Source organism: Dipodomys ordii, unplaced genomic scaffold (genome assembly GCF_000151885.1).
Source record: "Dipodomys ordii isolate 6190 unplaced genomic scaffold, Dord_2.0 Scaffold20, whole genome shotgun sequence".
NCBI lineage: Eukaryota > Metazoa > Chordata > Mammalia > Rodentia > Heteromyidae > Dipodomys > Dipodomys ordii.
The window spans coordinates 15772419-15788267 of record NW_012267236.1 but is presented as its reverse complement, the minus strand read 5'-3'; positions in this window follow the sequence as shown (position 1 = coordinate 15788267).

Below are 15849 nucleotides of genomic sequence, written 5' to 3'. Positions count from 1 at the left end.
GCAGGATGTGGCAGGTCGTGCGTGGAAAGGGACCGCAAAGGGACAGGGCATGGTGTCGCGGGGGCTCCTTGCTCTGGCGCCTTTCGGTCATCGTCCAGTCCCTGGAGCCGGCAGCCGCTGGAGCCTTAGGCTCTGCCTGTTGCTCGAGCTGGGGGAAATGGGGGTGCGAGTCCTTTGGGGGAAGATCAGCTTTCGGGACAAGAGCTGGGGTGGACGAATGCTTAACGGGGAAAGGTGGCACTTGGCAAAGGTGGCACTGGGGTGGCGGTGACGGGGCCCGGGAGCCTCCTCAGGGCGTTTCCTTGGCTGGGGGAAGCCCTTCCTTCCCTCTCTCTAGAGGAGGCGCTTTCCAGGCAAGTGTAAGTCCTCAGCTGTCTGCTCCGCCTTCCTCTCCCGGTGGTTTCTCTCCTCCCCTCTGCCCCGCAGCCGTGCCACGCTGCCCCCGACAGTTGCAGGGAAGAGCGGGCAGAGCGCACGGGGAAGGGGGGTCCTGACCTGGCGCAGCGCTGGGGACAGCCGGCGCGCTGGCTGGCTGGGGGCGGCTCCCACGGGCGGGCCAGGGCCCAGCTGACTGCAGACTTGCCGGGGTGGGTGGGGTGGTGGAGGTGGGCGTAGGCGCCTGGGGGTCAGGAAGTTCTCCCCCCCCCCCAGCCCGCTCTCCTGTGTGACCTCCCGAGGCTGGGGGGGGGGTGCTGGCGAGAGAGCCAGACTGGCCAGCAGGGGCTGTGGCGAGCCGGGCTGAGCCAGGGCTGGACGTGGTCTTTCGCATTGCAGAGCTCCTGTGGCCTGCCACCCCCCCCCCGTACCCCTCCCGGATCCTCATATTCGGATTTGGGAACGCGCCCTTTGAGTCCTGTCCCCACGGCCTCTTCACCCCCATCTGGAGACAGTGGATGGGGTAATTCAAGAGGCCCCTGGCAAAGGCAGTGAGCAGCAAGGAATTACCTCCACTCTCCAGAATGATGCTAGGTCCTGGTTTGGCGGGGGCAGGGGTTGGGGGTTAAACTGAGGAGAATGGGGCTCCTCCAGAGAGATACATGTCTCACATAAGGTGTTAGTTTTTATCTTTCACTTTACCCTGGGAGAGAGAGAGACAGAGAGAGAGAGACAGAGACAGAGACAGAGAGAGAACAGAGACAGAGAGACAGAGACAGAGAGAGAGAACAGACAGAGAGAGAGAGGGCAGAGACAGAGACAGAGAGAGACAGAGACAGAGAGACAGACAGACAGACAGATAGAGACAGAGACAGAGACAGACAGAGACAGACACAAAGACACAGAGAGACAGATAGCTGAGGAGACCTAGATCAGGTACCTCCCCTGTCCCTTTTCATATATTTGTTTAAGTGATTTACATATCCATTCATTTAGAACTCTAGAAGTTACACCTAGTGGCCCCCACTTCTTGTATTACTTGCAAATACCGGGTAAGCAAGCAGGAAGCAAATATTTTTCCCAGCACCTGCTCCTTGCTGAAGGCCTGGGCTCCAGTGTGTTGATTTGTCTCCATACTGGGGAACATGGTATTGATTTTGGGGTTGTACACCTTACCTGGGTGGTGAACTCTTTAAGAACATAGGTTCATGCAGTGTGTGAATTCACTATCAACTCACCACAGGTCTTGGCCAGGGCCAGGGCTGGGGCCAGGATTGTACTGTGCGGCTGCACAGTGGAGATGTGAGGGTTTCCATCTCCAGCTTAATCTTGCTCTTCTTGTCATTCTGACCAGCCTCCTTCCTTCTCCTTTCAGTTGGTCATTTTATAATTACAAATTGTTCACATTAGGATAAGGAAGATGCTGAAATGCTTAAGGACTCTGGTTCCAAAACATGTTGTGAATGTTTTAAGGAGACTGGCTGGTGGACTCTGGGTAAGCTGAATCTGGTATTTGAGCTGCTGTTGCCTGAGAGGCAAGCTATGCCTTTGCAGAGTGGAGCAAGTTGGAGGTCGGAAGCAGACTTTGCTCTATTGAGAAATGTTAAACAAAATCCAGTGTGTAGAAGTTTGGGTTTGCCAGCAAACCTAACAAAGGTGATACTTGTTTCTCTTCTTCTCCCTTCTCCCCTTCCTTGGAAGAGAAGGATGAGGCCTCTAGCCTGTCCTGTCTGGGGGTGAATTCTGTTCTTCACTATAATCCTTCACAGATGTGACATCCCTCTGTTCTTTCAGGGCTCCTGATCTTTCCGAGTTTGGCATTTGGGATTGGAAAGGGTGTCAGCTTCAGGAAAGCACGTACTACAGTGTTTCCTTCCTCCTCTTCCTCCTCTACCTCCTCTTCCTCCTCCTCCTTGTCCTTTTCTTTCTCTGTCTCTGTCTTTGTCTATCTGTCTTTCTGTCTCTCTCTTTGCATGCAATACTGGGGTCTAAATTCAGGAGGTTACACTTGCTAGGCAGGTATTCTACCACTTGAGGTAGGCCACAAGCACTTTTTGCTTTAGCTATTTGTCAAATAAGGAATTGAGTTCCTGGATTGGCCCGGATTGGTGATCCTCCTATGTAACTGGAAGATTGGATGTAAATCACTACACAGTGTTTATTTGTTGAGAGTGGGTGCATCTCCCTTACTTTTTGCCTGGGCTTGCCTTCTATTTGATTCTACTGTTCCCTGCCTCCTGAGTAGCAGGGACTATAGATATGAGTCACCTTGCCCCACCTCCCCTCCCTTTGTTTGTTTGTTTGTGTGTTGGTCCTTGGGCTTGAATTCAGGGCCTGGGCTTGTTCCTGAGCTTCTTTGGCTCAAGGCTAGTGCTCTACCACTTGAACCATAGCACCACATCCGGTCTTTTCTGAGTAAACTATTGGAGATAAGAGTCTCACAGACTTCCCTGCCCAGGCTGGCTTTGAACTGTGGTCCTCAGCTCTCAGGTGTGAGCCACCCTTGCCCAGCTTGTTGACGGCATAGTATCCGCCAGATACTCTGTTAGCAACTTTTCTGGGTACAGTTTTATTTAATCTTTTCAGCAACTCAGGAAATCTGTACTTGTTCTCCACTGTGGTATTGGTGTGGGAACTGGCAGTGTTTAGAGTATCCTGAATTTGAAGGAAGCCAAGTGGATAAGATGGGACTTCATTCTTCCTAGTATCGTAGATCTAGGCAGAAGATGGTGTTTTTGTTTTCATTTTTCTTGCCCCTGAGTATCTGTCCTGAGTATTTTCCAATGTATAACTTGTGTAAAATATCCATCATGGAGAACAGGCCAGGACCTGGGGACCTGAGTTCTGGCCCTGATATGTACTTCTTTATAGCCAATTAACATAGACTAGGTTAGACAAACATCATTACCTCTAGAAAACATGTTTATAAATATAAGAAACCTAGAAAACCATAGAACACTTTGTCCCCAATTGAAACCTATCAAATGTATCAACAACCAGTAACCAACTCGAGTATTTATTGTGCAAATGGGACATGCTTGGTGTTATAAGAGCTGAGAGCAGGTGGGATCTGAGGTGTGGTCTTTGTGCTTGAGCTTACAGTAGATCTGTGGAGTCAAGATTCATCAGCAAAAGGCATGACAGCACGTAACTCCCGACATAATCACAATTACTGTCACATTTATATAACCTATTGCCTTTTACAGGGATTATCTTAATTTAGGCCTCATAATAAGGGAGCAAGATGAACCTTAGGCAAAGGAGAAGGTAGGAAGCCCACATTGCTGATGGAGAAACTGATGTGAAGTGAGCCTTGGATATAACCAAGTGTCTTCAAACATGGAGTCCATGATGGCTCAGGTGGCTGAATCTGAATTTTATTCTGAAGCTGGCTTTTGCACACTGGCCTTGACCATGTAAGGTGCTTAGTACCTGCTAGGGATAGAGAGTAAGTGGGAAAGGAGGAAAAGAACGACTGTTTTGTGTCATTGCCTTATTCCCCCCCCCCCCCAGGGACCTGCTGCTATGTGATATATGCAGTGAATCACAGTTCTGGGGAATACAGTAACGATGCTTTGAATGTGTAACTACATGTAGGAACTGTTTTAGAATTTCCCTCCTTGACCATAATTTCTCCAGATCATGTTTTGGAGTTTTGAGGTATGTGCACATTACAAAGGTAAACCCTATAATACTCTTAAAATAATTACTATACTAGATTGTAGCATCTTTCTTCCTTGGTTAGAAGGATTTTTTTTTCAGTCCTGCAGAATTTTAGACTATGGTTTGTTTGGAGGAGATACTGTATAAATATTGTCTTTAATTACACAAGTGTTGAGTGATAAAGACTTAAAAACTGCTTGCTTTTAGCCAACAATGTTACAATGAAGCAGACCATGTTTACAGCAGCTGGCTTCAGTGGCCTTGCTGAAATTCCGATGGAATGAACTATCTTGCTGTCAGTTGAGCTCTTACTAGATGCTCATCCAAGTTAATGATTGAATTATGTGGTCATACATATTTTTACATGTCTAAATACATACCATCACTCATTCAACTAGTCTTTGAGTATTTATTGGAGGTCTCTCCTGTACAGGAGCAGGAGTGGATATACTGTGGGAACTAGATATGGCAGGGGAAGATGCAAGGGGTAGGCAAGTATGAGAGGGATGCAAAGCCTTGAATGGCGGTAATTATTCTAAGGGACATCATGGGAAAGAATATCATGGTGGGTACTAGTGTAGATGGAGAGTCAGAGAAGACCTGAAGACATGTCATCTAGGGATGGATAGGAATTCATTATGGCAAGAGTCGGAGAAAGAATGCCAGGCTGAGGATTCAAGTCAGGAATAAGCACTGAGTATTGAGAAAAGGTTGGAGGAGAAGGGGTGGGGAAGTTTGGGAGGAAGTTGGAGAGTCGATTGGGGCCAGATTATGCTGGGTTTCTTTTTTATCTTTTCTTTCTTTTTTGTCGGTCATGGGGCTTGAACTCTGGGCTTGGGTGCTGTCACTGCACTCTTCAGCTCAAGGCAAGCACTCTACCACAGTACCACTTCCGATTTTCTAGTGGTTTATTGAAGATAGGAGTCTCACGGACTTTCCTGCCCTGGCTGGCTTTGAACCATGATCCTCAGATCTCAGCCTCCTGAGTAGCTAGTATTACAGGTGTGAGCCACCAGTGCCTGGCTCATGCTGGGTTTCTTGGGTCAAGTTTAGGGCCTTATGGTTTATCATCAGAGAGGTGGAAAAAAATGAATAGATTTGCAGCAGGGAACCATCAGGCACCTCCAATGTAGTTATTTCTTTCTTGTGGTTTTGCTCTCAGTGGCTGCAGTTAACTCATGGTCAATGGCCACCCCAAAATATTAAATAGGAATTTCAGAAATAAAGAATTCATGAGGTTTAAAGTCAATGTCATTCTGAGCAGCACGATGGAGTCTGCTGGCCCATACATCCATCTCGGGTATGACGTGAATCATGCCTTTATCTAGCGTGTCCATGCTGTATTCACTACCCTCCCTGTACAGAGCAGCTTTCTCAGTTATTGGATTTAGTGTGCAAATAGTACGGTGCTTGTGCTTGAGTGACTCTTATTTAATAGTGGCCTCAAAGTATAATAAGGGCAACACATGATTCACGCCTACTAAATAGAGTAAGATATTTTAAGAGACAGAGAGAGAATGTGCGGGAGAGAGAGAGAATACATTTATGTAAGTCTTATAACCTATATTGTAATTGTACCATTTTGTTATTATTGTTTGTTTATTATTGTTTGTACTTATTCTGTTTTTGTTTTTGTCAGTCATGGGGCTTGAACTCTGGGCTTGGGTGCTGTCCCTGCATTCTTCAGCTCAAGGCGATGCACTCTACCGTGTGAGCCACAGTGCCACTTCCGGTTTTCTAATGTTTTATTGGAGATAAGAGTCTTACTGATTTCCCTGCCTGGTCTGGCTTTGAACCATGATCCTCAGCTCTCAGCCTTCTGAGTAGCTAGGATTACAGGCGTGAGCCACCAGTGCCTGGCTTACTGTACTTATTCTGGAACATGTTCTGCCTGACACTAGTAAGCCCTCTTACTATGTTTTATGTGAATGAGAGCAGACCTGGGTATTGGCTCATTATTCTCTCTACTTGCTCTGCTGTCTTTCTCCCAAGCAGGTATCGGGTCAGGTCATGAACATTGTGCCCTGGCAAATCTGGTGCCGGGAGTGATGTTTCCTGTATAACTCAGGGTGCCAGCTGGCTTACCCTGAGATTGTCATAGTAAGCACATAACCTGCATATTTAAATCTGTCAATTTTATTTTTTTCTTAATGTTTTCCCTGGGTGACTTTTTAGCAACTTAACAAATAAAATAAAATGGACCCTCCCTAAATATCAATTAAACCTAGGTGTTGTATTTATATAGGAAAATACAGTTTCCATAATATGGTATGATTTGCATGTTCAAGCATCTCCCAGGAGTTTTGGATCATATGTTCTGGGGATGAGTGTGGCTACATTATACAAGATTACTTCTGAAGACTATGCAGAACAGATGAAGAAGTACGAGCCTAGAATTGAGGAATCTAGCTTGGAGTCCTCTTACTGTGTTTTATGTGAATGAGAGCAGACCTGGCTGTTGGTCCCATCTGTGCTGCAGAGGTGGGACCTGTATCCTAAACAGACTGGGTTGTAAAATGAACAGAAAGGAGAGCATATGGATACAGCTTGGTTATAAAAAGAAGCAGGGTGGAAGGGTGGGTGTGGGGGCAGAATTGTGTCTATACGCTTCTGTGTGGAAGGTGACCCTGGAAAATGTTAGCAAATCAGCACAACCACATTGCTGTAGAGTTATCTGGTCCCTGCCCTTTAAGAAAATAGACATTTGAATCCAACTCTCTCTGACTCTGTCTCCAGTTGCTGGGTTGCTCTGAGTATATATCAATTTTCTTCTCTGGTTTTTTTTATATCCTGTTTATTTTATGATTTTAAAAAAACATACAGTCTTTCTCCAAGTACTTTTTGTAGTGGCATCATTTGTATGAGCTAATTTGGATCACTTATAGAAATTCAATTAGAGGAATTGTGAATGGGCATGTAGAAACATTTGTGGTAGGATCTTAGACCTTAACTCCTTGAAATTGCCAACAAACTGCTTTTAAATTGGCTTAATGGACAGACATTAGTAATAAGTTGGATAATGAGGCAACATGGTCCCCTCCAAGGTAAATAGATGATAGACCTACTGAGCAGTCCTGGGCATGGTTAGCTGTCACTTTCTAGACTTCAGAGGAATCTTTCCTTATTCAGTCTTCCTCATTGCAAAGAAATTACTCTGTATCCAGGAATAAAATGGGAAGAGGTCTAAGGGAGACAGACTGGCCTGTCTTCTGAGAACTCACATAGACGAATTTAGAGCTGTAGGGAATGAGAGTGAAATAGGGCCAGAGAACTCGCAGTGATCCCAGCCATCAGTGAAGTCACGTGCTGCCTCAAGGAGACTGCTTTCAGAAATGCTGACTTAGATCCCTGCAAACCGTTAGTGTGTTCAGATGAAAGATTGCCCGCCCACTGAATTTTGGGACTTGAATGTGCTTACATCTTTTTAGTTTCCTTCTTCTGTGGGAGGATTTGGCTTTCCCCAGGCTCTGATTGATGTGGCAAGGTGAACTGAAAAGCATTTCCTGAGATGGAGTGTGTGTGTGTGTGTGTGTGTGTGTGTGTGTGTGTGTAAAATGTGGTTCAGGTTTGTGGTTTGTAATTTGGATAGAGAGGATGACTGCATTCTGGCAAGGGTGTTTCTGAGTTCTCATCTTTGAGGTCAATAAATCATATACCTCTGGCCAGTGTTTTCCTTTGTGGTTTTTTTTTAACCATCCCAGTTTTTAAAGTATAGTGACTTCAAGAGGCCATTGACATAATGTGCTCTTCCTCCCTCCTCCCCTCACCCCACCCCATGTAAGTAGACTTAACTTAGATCAGAATCAGCTTAACTTCAGCTTCAAATCTTCTCTGTCAAGCTTATCTACTGGGGGCTAAAAGAGCAAATGAAAATACCATGTGGGACTCTTCCTTCCTTCCTCCCTTCCTCCTCCTTCCTTCCTTCCTCCTCCTTCCTTCCTTCCTTCCTTCTTTCTTTCCTTCCTTCCTTCTTTCCTTCCTTCCTTCCTTCCTTCCTTCCTTTCTTTCTTTCTTTCCTTCTTTCTTTCTTTCCTTCTCTCTTTTTTTCTTTTCTTTCCTTTTACTTTTGTCCATCATGGGGCTTGATCTCAGGGCCTTGGCACTGTCCCTGAGCTCTTCTGTTCAAGGCCAGCACTCTACCACTTTGAGCCACAGCATCACTTCTAGTTGTTTGGTGCTTAATTGGAGATAAGCATCTCATGGACTTTCCTGCCTGGGCTGGCTTTGAATAGCAATCTGAGCCTCCTGAGTAGCTAGGATTCTAGGCATGAGCTACCAGCACCTGGCTGGTGTCTGTCTTTCAAATGATTTTTTCTGTCCAGTCTTCCATCATCCATCTCTCATCCATCCATCTATCCATCCACTCCATCCACCCATCCATCCACCCATCCTTTGTCTATGTATTTCCTAACATGTTAACAAATATGCCAATGTCTCCATAGTCTCTTAGCATCTCAAATCCTACAATGTAAGGTGTCTTGAGACAGGAAAATAGAAGTCTCAAGAAGATTCACTCCAATGCCTGAGAACTTCGCCCTTTAAAGCAGTTCTGTCCTGGATCTGATTTCAGACTGATGCCACTGCAGGGCAGCTTGTTGCTGACAAGCACTGTGTTGTCTTCCCTCAACTCCTCTAGACATAAATGTTGGCAGTTGTTGCACACTTTACCTCTTCATCCAGCATATTTTACATGGGGTTTGGAAAGGAAAAATATAGACTTCACAGTTATATGATATAGCTCTAAACTCTGATGAGTTAATTATATTTTACCAGTCATCTCTAGCTACTACATCGACAGAGTTAAGAGCATTCTGCATACAAACCTTTGTCAATTAGCAGGAACAGCTTAGAAACAATTTTCATGCAGACATGGCTAAACATGAGACTGATTTCCTACTGGAGTAGGTTTATTACTAGCCCAGAAAAACGTATTAGTCACAGTAAGTAGACAGCAGCTGTTTTTCAATGTTGGCAATTGAACACTATGAGCAGTAAGAGGGAGAAATAGGGCAACATCCTGGTCTGTATACACACACACAGACACACAGACACACAGACACACAGACACACACACACAGACACACACAGACACAGACACACACACACAGACACACAGACACAGACACAGACACACAGACACACACACAGACACACACAGACACAGACACACACACACAGACACACAGACACACAGACACAGACACAGACACACAGACACACAGACACACACACACAGACACACAGACACAGACACACAGACACAGACACACAGACACAGACACACAGACACAGACACACAGACACACAGACACACACACACAGACACACAGACACACAGACACACAGACACAGACACAGACACACAGACACAGACACACACACACAGACACACAGACACACACACACCTTAAATGACAGCTTAGTTGATTTAGTACAAATAAACCAACTACAGAATACTGTGGTATTTTCCCCGAGTTTATGTAACAAACAAACAAAAATTTCCCAAACACTGCTTGCATCATTCTATTGGGAGTTAGAAGTTGGTTGAGGGTGGAATTACTTTGAATTATCTTCATTATACTCACTTCGGTAGGAAGTGAGAACTGTTCTGCAAACCAGGTACAGGAAGTCATAGTTTATATAAAGTTGATCTTTCTTTCCTTATTTATTTCTTTCTCTTTTCTTTTTTCTTTCTCATTCTTTCTCTTTCTTTTTCTTTTTTTCTTCTTTCCTTTTTTCTGCCTGCCTGCCTGCCTGACTGCCTTCCTTCCTTCCTTTCTTTCTTTCTTTCATTTTCCTTCCTTTCTCTCTCCCTTCCTTTCTCTCTTTCTCTCTTTGTTTCTCTCCTTCCTTCCTTCCTTCCTTCCTTCCTTCCTCCCTTCCTCCCTTCCTTCCTTCCCCCTCTCCTCTCTTCCTTTTGCGATCCTGGGTCTTAAAGTCAGGGCCTGGGAGCTGTCCCTGAGCTTCTTATTTTATTTTATTTCTTGTTCTTTTTTGCTCCAAGCTAACTCTACCACTTGAGTCACAGCTCCTTTTCTGGCATTTATGGTGGTTTATTGGAGATAAGAGTCTAACCCACTCTCCTGCCTGGGCTGGCTTCGAACCACAATCGTTAGATCTCAGACTCCTGAGTAGCTAGGATTATAGGTGCCCAGCTACAAAGGTTGATTTTCAAGCGTGTGTTTCTGTTTACTGTGGGGTGAAGACTTCCTGGTAGCTTGTGGTAGGGAAGCTAGCACCTGCCCAGGGATGACGGGCAGCGCTGCCTTCTGAAGCCTGGCCCTGGGTTGTCAGTGCCTCTGCAGGGCTGGCTGGAGGATGTGATCCTCTTGGAAGAGCTCTGATGCTTCCTTCCCTCTCCGTTGTACCTCTTACCTCCTCATGTGGAGAACTTGGAGACAGAGAGAGGTAAGTGTGTGAAATGGCATAGAGAAATGAGAGGTGTGAGATTAATTTTAATTAGTCAAATTGAAAAAAATAAAAAAAATTGCCTGGGGATCTCATTATTTTATAATTTTTTCATATTCATGAAGTATAAAATGAGTCATGGCAGATAATTCTGGGCAAAACATTAAGAAAGAAAAATCTTCCCAATGGCTTCCAGGAACTGGATCAGGATGTTTAGAAACATAGACACATTCTTCTACCGTCCAAGGAATAGACTAATTCTATATAAGCCATCATATTTATTTTATTATATCTTTCACAAAGTTAAGTAAAACTTGTTTTTTTTTAACTGCATGAAATAAATAAGCCCTGTGGAAAACTTGCTGCAGAAAAAGCCACTTGGCCGTCTGAAAGTTTTGCTGTAAATATGCTGAGGATTTATGGTTTGGCAAAGGCTCTCTGTTTCCTTCTAGCAGCAATAAACACTTTTCTGAAATCCTCTGGAAATACCAGGTGCTCAGCTTGGATATAGAGAAACAATAGCTCGTGTTAACCTTTGTGGTGCCACCCCAATATTCAGGGCTTGAAATTTGGGTGGAATTGTTATGTTAATAAGAGTGAAGGAAGTTTAATGAATGTTCCTGTTGATAGTATGTGCATATATGCCCTTTGGGAGGTAACTTGGATTACACTTCATGATGGCCTTCCTTCCTTCCTTCCTTCCTTCCTTCCTTCCTTCCTTCCTTCTTCCTTCCTTCTTTCCTTTCTTTTTCTCCTCTCTCTTTTCCTCCCTCTCTCCCTCCCTTCCTTCTCTCTATCTCTGTCTCTGTCTCTCTCTTTCTCAGTAGTACCAGATTTTTAATTCACAGTCTCACATTCTTGCTCAACTTTTTTACTTACCTCTTGAGCTACATCTCCATCCCTGTATTTTTGCTGGTTAATTGGAGATAAGAGTCTCTTGGTCTTTTCTGTCCAAACTAGTTTTGGACCTAGATCATCCTTCTGAGTATCTGGGATTGCAGCCATAAGCCACTGATAGTTAGCTATATTTGTGTCTTTATAAGAAGAGGAAGGGAGATATGTTCTATGACACTTGTTCTGTCTCATGTGAGTATGTGATGGTATAGTTTACTGGCTCTCATCGGTTGCTACACCATGCTATTACTTCCAGCCTCTAGAGTTATGAGCTAAAGAACTCTTCTATTCTTTATAAATTATACAGTCACAGATGTTTTCTTAGCAACTGAAAAGAGACTATAACAGTTTAGTCAGGCATTCTCATTTGGGTGTCCCAGAGCTCTCAAGAAAGGCAATCTGATGTAGAAGACACCTCTTAAGTAGTGCTCACCATTCCATCTTGAGCACAAAAATCATTTTTTTGGTGGGGAGGATGCAGAACATTAGTTTCATCGTATTTTTTGCTTGATATCTACATGTCTGCTGTGAATCAGACTTTACTATCACTGTGTTGAGGATATTGCTGAGGAATGGGGTTTTGCAAGCACAGAGGAGAAGCAGATTGTACACACGCATGTGTCTGTACATTTGTGTGTGTATGCTTATTGGTAGGCGGTACATTGAAAGGCTCCTGGAAGAACTGACATTTCAAAACTTGAAGTTATTGAGAAGTAAAGAAAAAAAACATGATTCAAAGGTAAGAGCCTCAGAGAGGTTTAGAAAAGAGAGTGAATGGTGTGTTTGGGGATGGTAACATTGGACAAACCTCCCTCCTTTCCTGACTCTGGTTAGCAATCTACTTCACCCTCCCCCCCCTCAACATAATCACCCTTGAGTATAGGGATGGTTATCTTGTGTTCAGTTTTTAATGTGTTATAGCTATTTGTCCGTCTGTATTTCTGTTTATCTATCTGTCTGTCTGTCTATCCATCCCTCTGTTATTTTCTCTCTCTATCTACCTACCTATCCATTCATCTATCTATTGAATCTAATTATCTATTTACCCATCTGTCTACTTTTCTACCTACCTTTCTAGACAGATTAGGAAACCTCCAGAAGTTTTCATTACTTACCCAAGTCATACTGCTAGGACTAGAGCAGGCTTCTCCCATGGCAGGGTAGTTGTTACACGATTGTCCCCTTAGCCATGGATCTGAATTTTAGCCCCACCTCTTCCTGTTTGGCCATGCCGATCAACATATGTGGCTTCATTTTCCTCATTTGCATAATGCAAATCATAATAACTTTTATCCAGTATCACCCAGCACAACCTAAGGTAATTCAAGCAGTACGTGGCCCAAAGTGAGCACTCTTCAAGATTTTCTAGGAAAATTGTTTCATGACACACACTACCAAGAAGCCTGAATATGCGCATCAATAGAGGTTAGCCTAAGAAACAGTGTGAATCTTCTGTTATTCCTTAGTGCTTTGTAATGTTTTATGGCTCCTTTCAAGAGCCCATGAATTGATAAGAAGTCATATGTACTGTTCCCATATTCATTTAGGGGTTTAAAGCTGAAGCACAGCTTGTTTCAGAGATAAAAGCATTTTGCATGAAGACAGACAAAAAGCCGCCAGTCATAGTAGCCCCAGTTCCCCGCATGGCCATCACTGGTCTGTGGACTTGCCAACTCTGCCTTTTACCTGGCTTTTTGAGATCTCTGTTTCCTAGAAAACTTTAATATAGTTTAAACTGGAATGGGGAAACAAATAGATGAGGTAAAACACATAAAAAAGGCATATCTCTGAGTATATTTTAGGGACTGATAAAATTCTTTAGTGAAGCCATGGATTTGTACATGGGAGACTAGTACTATACTCTTGGGCCATGTTTCCAGGCCTTTTGTACCTATTTTGTTTTTGAAACAAGATTTAACTGGTCTTGAATTCATGATCTTCCTACCTCTGTCTCTCAAGTAACTGAGACTCCAGGCATGTGCCTCTTGTACCCTGTTCTTTATATAGTCTTTCTGCTAGGGAAAAAAAAATATAGAAACCTCTATTTCCTAGGGCTCTATCCTTACCAAATGCTACTCTCTCTCTTACTCTTCTTGCTTTATGGTACCAATGTATTTGACTCTGTGTTGCAGTCAGTTGTCTACCTGCTTATTTCTCTCTGCTAATCTCTCAGGACAAAATCTATAATACTGTCTTTTGCTCTCTTGTCATCTAGGATCACCTGCCACAAAGCAGCTGTGAGTGAACAAAAGCAGCTCAGAATTCCTATGCATGAGACAGAAGTGCCTGGCTGAGGATTCCATCCCACACAAGCCCGTATGTCTAGTTCTTCCTTCTCTCCCTCCTGCTCAAGTACCTTCCAGGACTGCTTGGGATCTTTTATTGTTTTTCTATGTAACAGTATTGACAAAGTAGTTTTATAACACTTAGCCATTTGAAGAAATTCGTGCCATGTTGAGAGGTTCAGAGAAGAAGTTAAAAACTACTCCAAATCCCATCATCCTGAAAGAACACATGTAACAATATGGTGCATATTCTTCAAGGTGTATGTATGTATGTACTTATTTTTGCTGATCCTGGGACTTTTAACTCAGTGCCCTGACATTGTTTCTGAGCCTTTTTGTTCATAGCTAGTACTCTACCATTTGGGTCACAACTCCACTCACTTCCAACAGCTTTTTGAAGTCTCATCAGTTTTCCTGCCTGGGCTGGCTTTGAACCACAGGTCTAAGATCTCAGCTTCTTCAGTAGCTAGGATGACGGGCACGAGTCACCAGCACCTACCTGCCTTATTTTCCTTATTGTATAAAATGAGACATACTTTGCAAAGATAAAATCATATATATCATATCACAATTATTTCCCTTTTAAGCACACTGTGTCTGCTTTTCAAAGCTCTGTGGGCAGGAGAGCATTCATGGTTATGGGAGTGGTTTAGAGCTCTGTTTGGGCTCACGTCACTGGGTTATCACTGTCTGGACACTCAGAGATAGCTGTATTTTCTGGTTTCCTCAGCTGTAAAGTGAGTGTAAGAGCCCAGGGGGAAGGCATCCCCATATAGAAGTTCTGCGAGCCAAGCGCCGGTGGCTCACGCCTGTAATCCTAGCTATGCAGGAGGCTGAGATCTGAGGATTGCAATTCAGAGTCAGCCCAGGCAAGAAAGTCCGTGAGATATCCACAATTAACCACCAAAGAACCAGAAATGGCTCTGTGGCTTAAGTGGTAGAACACTTGCCTTGAGCTGAAGAGCTGAGGGACAGTGCCCAGGCTCAGAGTTCAAGCCCCATGACCGACAACAACAAGAAAGAAGTTCTGAGAGCAGGAACCCCAATGTCCACATCCAGGAGAGGTTCCCATGCTTACCTCTGCATGGGTCACAGCCACAGGACTCTGCTACAAGTCCATCTCCAGGCTCTTTTCTCATTCCCTTATTAATAAGTATGCAAGTTGCTTTTGATTTTGTACACCTATGAATAATTAACGATACAATGAACATCCTGGTACAGACATCTCTTCGAACCCTTGTTCTAACTTATTTCCTCCCAATTCATTTGGAAATGTGAAACGGTGCCATTTCTTGATATACATTGTTCCAATATCTTGGAGATATGTTTCCTTGAACTAGTTTCTCCAGCCATTATCATGGCATGATTACTGTGTTGAACCTGAACCATCCAAAGTAGCTTGCTTTTGGGTCTTGTCTTTATCCTTGTGTCAGTGCAATGATTTAATGCATCAGCCATTCACAACATGAGAGAGAAGGCTGGGGTCTGGTTCACAGGTGGGCTTGATCTGTCTGCCCATGTACAGCTTACAGTGTGAGCTTCTGTCTTCACCTAGTCTCACTACACAGGATGAACTACAAGATGGACAGAACTAGGATAGTTCTTTGGTGTGGCCAACGGATTGGTGACAAAAGAGCCCTGTCAACACTCAGGAGTGACCTGTGGGAGCGACGTGTGGTGGTTTCTCCTTCGTGGGGCACACCTCCACAGGGCAGGTCCTGGCCTGGTCGCCTCTGCGTTCCTGGCTGCAGTGCCTTGGGGAGGTGACTCTGTGAGCACCTGCTGCTCCTCCCACCTCCAGGGAGGTTGTCTAGAAACACAGCCGGAGAGGAAGGTGGTGTTTAGTTACCCGAGCTTTCCAGCCTTTGAGATTTCTAGAGCTAGTGTTGATTTTACTCATTCTGAATAGTCAAGAGAAGTGTAAGGTAATGTTGGCCTTTCAAATGTAATTTAGAGTCTCGGCTCTTGAAGGCACGTACTAGTTTTCACACATAAAATTGGAACTTCTAGAAATTTATTTGTAATTCTTGAGTCTATTTCACCCTCTCAAGGCAGATGAACATGAAAGAAAAAATTGTATGCATTGTAGATTTCTTGTATTAACTTAGTTACTGCTTGAAATTTGACAATTTGGAAAAAGTACATAGTTGAGGGATTTTCTTCATAATCCACTGTCAGAGTCAGATGCTGTATCATTCTGATGGCTTCAAGTGATAGGATTTAA